This window comes from Galeopterus variegatus, unplaced genomic scaffold (genome assembly GCF_000696425.1).
Source record: "Galeopterus variegatus unplaced genomic scaffold, G_variegatus-3.0.2 Scaffold5460, whole genome shotgun sequence".
In the NCBI taxonomy this organism is placed as follows: domain Eukaryota; kingdom Metazoa; phylum Chordata; class Mammalia; order Dermoptera; family Cynocephalidae; genus Galeopterus; species Galeopterus variegatus.
This window is the reverse complement of record NW_007731571.1, coordinates 145,507-153,368: the sequence shown is the minus strand read 5'-3', so window position 1 is coordinate 153,368 and position 7,862 is coordinate 145,507. Positions and strand designations below refer to the sequence as shown.

At 38.0% G+C, this 7,862-nt stretch overlaps 1 pseudogene; it reads right to left on the bottom strand.

The window, feature by feature from the left end:
• Positions 1–6,544: 6,544 nt before the first annotated feature.
• LOC103604881 lies at positions 6,545–7,311 on the bottom strand (annotated as a pseudogene).
• Between the last annotated feature and the right edge of the window lie 551 nt (positions 7,312–7,862).

The following is a 7,862-nucleotide window of genomic DNA, read 5'->3' as shown; positions in this document are numbered from 1 at the left end:
GAGGCGCGGGAGCAGCACCGAGGGTTGCAATCCCATTGCCGGTCCCCGGTCCGGTGCGGGGTCAACACTGAGGGTTGTGATCCGTTGCTGGCCATGCAATCCCATTGCCGGTCCCCGGTCCGGTGCGGGGGCAACACTGAGGGTTGTGATCCGTTGCTGGCCACGCAATCCCATTGCCGGTCCCCGGTCCGGTGCGGGGGCAACACTGAGGGTTGTGATCCGTTGCTGGCCACGGAAAAAGATAAAAAAGACAAAAAAAAAAAAAAAAATAGGAATGTCCACAAAGGTATATGATAATAAATATTTGGGGCTACTAAATTATGTGCCTACCATACAGAATGAGTATGACATGGTTCTACCCTCAAAGACTTCATAGTTTAGTGTATGGGACAAATCTGTAAAAGTTAGCCAAATAATAGAAGTTTATGGGGGAATGTTCGGGAATACTGACTGTATTGGTTTCTTAGGGTTGCCATAACAAAGTACCACAAATTGGGTGTTGTTTTAAAACAGCAAAAATTTATTGTCACAGCTCTGGAGGCTAGAAGTCTGAAATCAAGGTGTAGGCAGGGCCCTGCTCCCTCTGAAGCCTCTAGGGAAGAATTCGTTGCCTCTTCTAGTAGCTCCTGGCTTTCCTTGGCATTCCTTGGCTTGTAACTTTATCGCTTCAATCTCTGCATGTGTCTTCACATGGCCGCCTACCCTGTGTGTATCTCTCTGTATGTCTTCTCCTCTTATTAAGACACCAGTCATTGGATTTAGGGCCCACACTAATCCAGTATTGATTTAATTATATCTGCAAAGACCCTGTTTCAAAATAAGGTCATATTCTAAGATTTTGTGTGAATATGAATTTTGGGAGGAACCCACTATACTAACCATATATGAAGGAAAAAAGCAAAAGATTGTATAAACTTCAAGTTCAAGTGTTCTACAACTTAGCAACTTCTTAAAAGTTCTTCTTGTTTGTTTTTTTGCGACTAGCAGGTAAGTACAGGGATCCAAACCCTTGACCTTGGTGTAACTTCTTTAAAGTTTTTAAAGTATTCAGTTAGGAGTTTTACCAAATCTTCATTTCACTAATGGAAATATGAGATGATTTAACAGAACATCTTCAAAATCCCAGTTATTGTATCTTAATCTATATTAACAGCTCTTCAAAATTTACTCCATGGAATATTAAAAATAACTAAATAAACTAAGAATGACTGTCCCATCCATTCCTGCTTGCCCAGCATGCCCCATCACAATTAAGGGTATGGTTGGTTTTCTCTTTGAGGAGACATCAATGAGATGCTGTGGTTTCTATTAAGTATGGCTATCATTCTTGCCAGAAAGAAAAGAAATACAGCCATAATAATTAAAACAAAAGACTGCTAGCCCATCACCTGAGAGATTCATAAAGACACCAGAGTTCCCCCAAACCACAGTTTGACAATCAATGATCTGAGTTAATTGGCAAAATAGAGGTTCAATATACATTACATCTTTAACTATACCATTTACCAAACAGTATTTCTGTGGTAGAAAATGATAAAATTATTGACTAAGATTCAGTTTGAAGTTTGGGCTAATTACTATTTTCTAGGAGGCAGAAATATTTCTTTGAGTTTTCAGATTTTTAAAAAAGATTTATTTCATCGCATTCCTGGTTTACAGTTCTTTTTCAGAAGATTATCTGTGTGTTATGTGTGCTTTATAAAATATTTGATAGATGTTATACCTTCTTCAAAAACATGATTCTTTAGAAAATGAATTCTATAATATTCTTGCTACAAATATGGTCTCTTCCCATCTCTTTTTTCAACAGTAGCTTAAATAATGCAAGTACAAATGCCACTTCCTTAAATATCTGATGGGTCCTCAGCACTCTGGCATGTGGTGGCTTTGTCCCCAAGCTTTTTTTTTTTTTTTGGCCTGTCAGCTGTGAGAAACAGTTTTCTACCAATTACTGTCACAATATGAATAAATTCAAAACTGAAAATATAAGCACTGAATATTTTCAGTAAATCTATCCCAAAACTACATTAAAATAGGGATTCAGCATTTAAACAAGGAATTTAGCAAGTAATAAGGAAGAAGCATCACATTGTACTTTGTCTTCTATAAATAAAAACATGATTTAAAAGGATAAACAAAAAAGCATTCATGCAAAGAAGAGAAATGGGCAAATGACAGCAAGCATATGAAATGAAACAAACAAAAAAAAGTTATAGCTGCAAAGAGAGCATCAATTAAGAAATGTGACCTCAAACAACGTTACTGAGTTGCTGGTCCCCCCCACCCTGCCTTTTCTGATGATTAATTATAACTTAATAACAAATAATTTTTAAAAGATTTACTTAGCAAAGAGAGCATCAATTAAGAAATGTGACCTCAAACAACGTTACTGAGTTGCTGGTCCCCCCCCACCCTGCCTTTTCTGATGATTAATTATAACTTAATAACAAATAATTTTTAAAAGATTTACTTAGATTTATCTCTTTAACCAACACCAATCAGTTCCTTGTAGTATTTGGTTCTAAACAAACATTAAGCAAGCAGCTGATTCCTAACATGATTTTGATTTAAAAGGTGTTAAAAAACATGCTTTAAAAATTAGTGATGCTTTTAGTTTATCACTCCTAATAATAGCCCAAATAATCAAGATACAGTTGGCTCCTACTTTAAACTGGTCTGTGCCAAAAATTTTTTTTTGGAGGGGGGTGGTTTATAAAAGTTCTGTGTTTATAGATATGAACAATAAATACACAGTTTGAGTTGGCTACATATATACAATCCCAATAGTCTGGTCCATCAACTTTGGTTGGTAAGAACACTGCACATCTAGTCTCTGAATCATAATCAGTTTCAACACCAGCGTGATGGTGCACAATTATTTCCAGAATACATTGTTATAAAACTATTTTCGAAGTAGGCATTCTGTTGCCTTTTGTGTACTCTCACTCAACTTCTCAACTGTCTTTTTAAATATTTTATTCTTGATGGTCTACGCACATTATGGACTGCAGTTTAACAACTCCCACAGAACTGGAAGATTTGGACCTGAAAGTCATAGTTTGTATCATCACTGACCTCTACCTCTCTCCCCCACCTCCTCAATCTTATCACCCATATTCAATCAGTTACAAAGTCATGCTGTCATTTCTTTCTTAATGTCACTTACGTCTTTTTATTTCACCTCAGCTACCACCCTTCACTTCAGACTAGCACTACGTGCCTATACTACTGCAGTAACAATCGCTCCCTAAATGATCACCTGCACTCCAATCCATCTCGCCAGAATAATGTTCCTAAAATACCCCTTTGATCATGTCATAACTCTTTCAGAACTATTCAAAGGCTTCCCATTATCTATAGAAGCATTTCCCAACACATGTTCTATAGAACACCAAGGAGGTGGATTCTCTTGCTAAGTGTAGGTTAACAGAAAATGTGCTTTCTTTGGAAGCAAGATTTTTCAGAGCTTTTAATATGCTAAATACACATTACATATATTCAAGGATGGGAAAAGTTTGCTTTTCAAAAGTTTATTTAATTTACAAGGCACCTTATAATCTCTCCTAGAACATCAGGACAGTTTTTAAAACGCACAAACTCTGAGTCTGCTCTTTAAGACTCTCTAAGTCTGACCTCAAACTATTTCTAAACTTACTGCTCACTAACTTTTGTATGAAATTTCCACCTTCAACTAGGCTCTACACTCCCTGTACTGTGAGCAAGTTATATGCATGTATGGCTCTATTCTCCTTCCTTTGTACAAAAACTGTCAACTCTTCAGCCAAGTTCAAGTTCTATTTCCTGCACAGAGTCTTCCCTAACAATTTAAGTGCACATTAATCTCTTCTTTTTTTGTACTATACCACTTACACTTCATCTAATGCTCCATATAGCACTCAATCACTGCCTGAGCACAAATCTTCTAGAGACTTATTTTTGAATTTAGTTTTTGTTGGTGGTCTCTCTTCCCTTATTAGATAGCAAGATCCCTGAAGAAAAGGACATATCTTTCATACATGCCCCATAGTACTTACAGCTTTGCAATTAAAAGGGCCAGCCCGGTGGCGCACTGCTACAGTGCGCCGCTTGGGGGCGCGGCGGTGCTCCCGCCACAGTTGTGACCTTGAGCCAAGGGAAATGGCCAGCCCATTTGACCTTGCAGGGAGAGAGCCATCAAAATAAGTTCTCACAGTTGTGACCTTGAGCCAAGGGAAATGGCCAGCCCATTTGACCTTGCAGGGAGAGAGCCATCAAAATAAGTTCTCACAGTTGTGACCTTGAGCCAAGGGAAATGGCCAGCCCATTTGACCTTGCAGGGAGAGAGCCATCAAAATAAGTTCTCACAGTTGTGACCTTGAGCCAAGGGAAATGGCCAGCCCATTTGACCTTGCAGGGAGAGAGCCATCAAAATAAGTTCTCACAGTTGTGACCTTGAGCCAAGGGAAATGGCCAGCCCATTTGACCTTGCAGGGAGAGAGCCATCAAAATAAGTTCTCACAGTTGTGACCTTGAGCCAAGGGAAATGGCCAGCCCATTTGACCTTGCAGGGAGAGAGCCATCAAAATAAGTTCTCACAGTTGTGACCTTGAGCCAAGGGAAATGGCCAGCCCATTTGACCTTGCAGGGAGAGAGCCATCAAAATAAGTTCTCACAGTTGTGACCTTGAGCCAAGGGAAATGGCCAGCCCATTTGACCTTGCAGGGAGAGAGCCATCAAAATAAGTTCTCACAGTTGTGACCTTGAGCCAAGGGAAATGGCCAGCCCATTTGACCTTGCAGGGAGAGAGCCATCAAAATAAGTTCTCTTGTCTTTTTTCGTGTCCGGCAACGGATCGCAACTCTCAGTGTCGCGCCCGTACCGGACCGGGACCAGCAACGGGATCACAACCCTCGGTGCTGCGCCCGTACCTCGCTCAGCCAGTGAGCGGGAACCGGTCTGTATGTGAGATCCGAACCCTCGGCGGGAGCGCCACCGCGCTCCCAAGCAGCGCACTGTAGCAGTACGCCACCGGGCCGGCCCCCTTAAAATTTTTATACTGCAAATATTTTAGTCCCTCCTGGAAATTTAATGCTCATATTTAGACAATGGAATATTACCAAAGGAGAACATTTTTTTACTTACATGTATTTATCTATCTTAAAAAACAGACAAATATATATGCATAGATTAATTCACACACAAAAATATGATGTGTGTTTAATGATGACATGGGAACACATCAGGCCCCCTATCTTGCTGCTATCATCACATTGCTTCTGGCTATAGTTACAGATTCTTTTCTGTACTTGCCCTTTTTAAAGACTAGTCAGGGAACTCCCTTTAGTTGATTTTCTCTCTCCTCCTCATCAAGATCATTATCAGGTATATTGCCAGCATTTTTTTTTAAAAAAATCTTTCCATTCCTCTTGAAACATAAACACTTAACCAATTTTTTCTGCAGAGCTTTCTGAAGGCTCCTCTTCTAATGTCTAGGTTAGAATATACATCTAACTCCCTATATCACTGCCTTCCTTGGCTATAATAAACTCTAAAAATATATACTGATTTCTTTCAAGTTTCTACTTGTCTGATCAGTTTCCTCCCTGATGATCAGAATTAGACCAGAAGTAATAGATGTCTAACTCTCTTTCTGACATAACAAATGAGAACTTCAGCCATTGGTTTATCAAATGGAACAGGTAAGTGTGTATGTGTGTTTATGTGTAGTTTTTCCATATAGAAGTAAATATAAAAGCACCCTTTTTGTTTGTCTGATTTCTCCCTACACCTTTTTTTCTTAAGAAGTTATAACTACTAAGTGGTCTTCTCAGTACAGCTTTGGTTTATTCCTGCTGACTTTTAAAAACATATTTCAACCAAAACATTTTCCAAGAAAGAAAGAATTTTATTTAAGGAAAGTTTAAGATTATCATAGTCAGAACAACATAAATTTCTGCTGAACAAATACTGAGATAAATGTATTTGTATGTATAAATACATTCAATACTTATACACAAAAAAGTGTCCTAAGTAGTTCTGAGTTTACTAATTACAGGTCCCATTAAGTGAAAATGTAAACAATTCTACAATAAAAATTAAATCTATACCACGAAATGGGTATCATATGAAATAATATAGAACAGATTTATACCACGAGGGATGATAACATAATAAAGCCTCTACTTAAAATAAAATGCTTTTAATATCTACCATATTACTATAGTAACTTAACTGTGTATTGGCATATATAGATGGCATAAAAACTCTGCATCACTGTCATCACATACTGTAATAACTAAGGTCCAAAAAACCCTACATAAACACAATTTCTTAAACATTATCTATTAAAAACGTAATAGTTGGAAGAAGATATAACAACTACAATTCCTTGAAGTTGATATGACAAGCAAACAGAAAGGACATTGTTGGGTGGGAGGGGGGAGAGGGAGGAGGGAGGGAGGTTTTGGTAATGGGCCACAATAATCAACCACATTGTATATCGACAAAATAAAATTTAAAAAAAAAAAAAAAGAACTCAACAGCTCCCCCAATACTACTTTCAAAACAAACATATCAAACTTGATTTTCATTAGAATGTAGAATATATTCCTTCACACTAATAAATCAAAAACTAAGACCCATATTTTATATATGTATATATAAATACATAAAAAGCAATGCAAACAATTATTGAGCTTCATCTTCTGGAAAAGAATGCCAAGTTAGTCTCTTCATAAAAAGCAATTACAATATGAGGACACTTCATATTTGCCTCTTTTGCCAGCACTAAGTCTGCCTCAAATGAATCTTTCCACTTCATGAGAAACATCAATTCTCCACTGCTGTCTGTGGCACCAATTATTGTTTCAGGATCAAGGCCTCTGGCAAAGGCTCTTGGTTTATCAGTATCTATTTTCTTCTTTGATTTGCTGTAATCCAATTCACTGTCAGATAAAGATTTTCTTTTTGTACGATCTTTTTATTTACCAGCTTTTTGAAAATGAAGAAATACCTCTGTTAACTCTGGACAATCTAAATTTTTTTCTGCATCTGTAAATTGTCAGCATCTGTAAATCCCTTCCACTTGAGGAAATACTCCACCTTCCCATTCACTACATGTCAGCCCAGTACTTTTTCCACCACAAATTCTTCAGGCTCTGCCTCTTCAACTTTTTTACTTTTTCCATTCTGTTTCTTTCCCATTTTTTGCAATGTAGTTTTATTGGAGGCCATTTTTACTTGGAGACTTGAAGAGCTATTGTTCACCGCCTCTGAGCTGCTCCGGGTCGTGGGTCTGCAGCATCTTCAGCTCTGTGCATCTCTAGCTTGAGCCACATCTGACAGCTGAAAGTTGAATTAAGATCTCTCTGACTCTAAAGGTCATAATCTTTCTACTATAATATGCTGCCTCCCTTGAAGCTCTGTCTATCCTGGACCTGTATATTACTACACTGTCTGGGACTCCTGCAAGCTGTAAAGATAATGTATCCATTTTTTTTAGTGTGGAGTATATCATATACATACACATGTACACATGAGTATATAAAACATATATAAAATAAAATAAAATAAAAACGTAATAGTTTTTTGATGGTTGCTGAGAGGTAAAGAGCTTGCCACCTGTATTGGTCTGTTTCTGTTGCTTATACCAAAATACACAGAACTGGTTAATTTATGAAGAAAACAAAATTTACTGCTTACAGTTTTGGAGACTGGGAAGTCCAAGTCCAGGGAATACATCTGGTGAGGGTATTGGTGGTGGTGACAGTGACCCAGGGGTCTCACATGGCAGAAAATGGTGGAACAGAGAGAGATTAACCTCTCATGTGCTCTTCTTTTAAAGCCTTCAGAACCTCACCCCTCACCACCATTTTCAATCCACT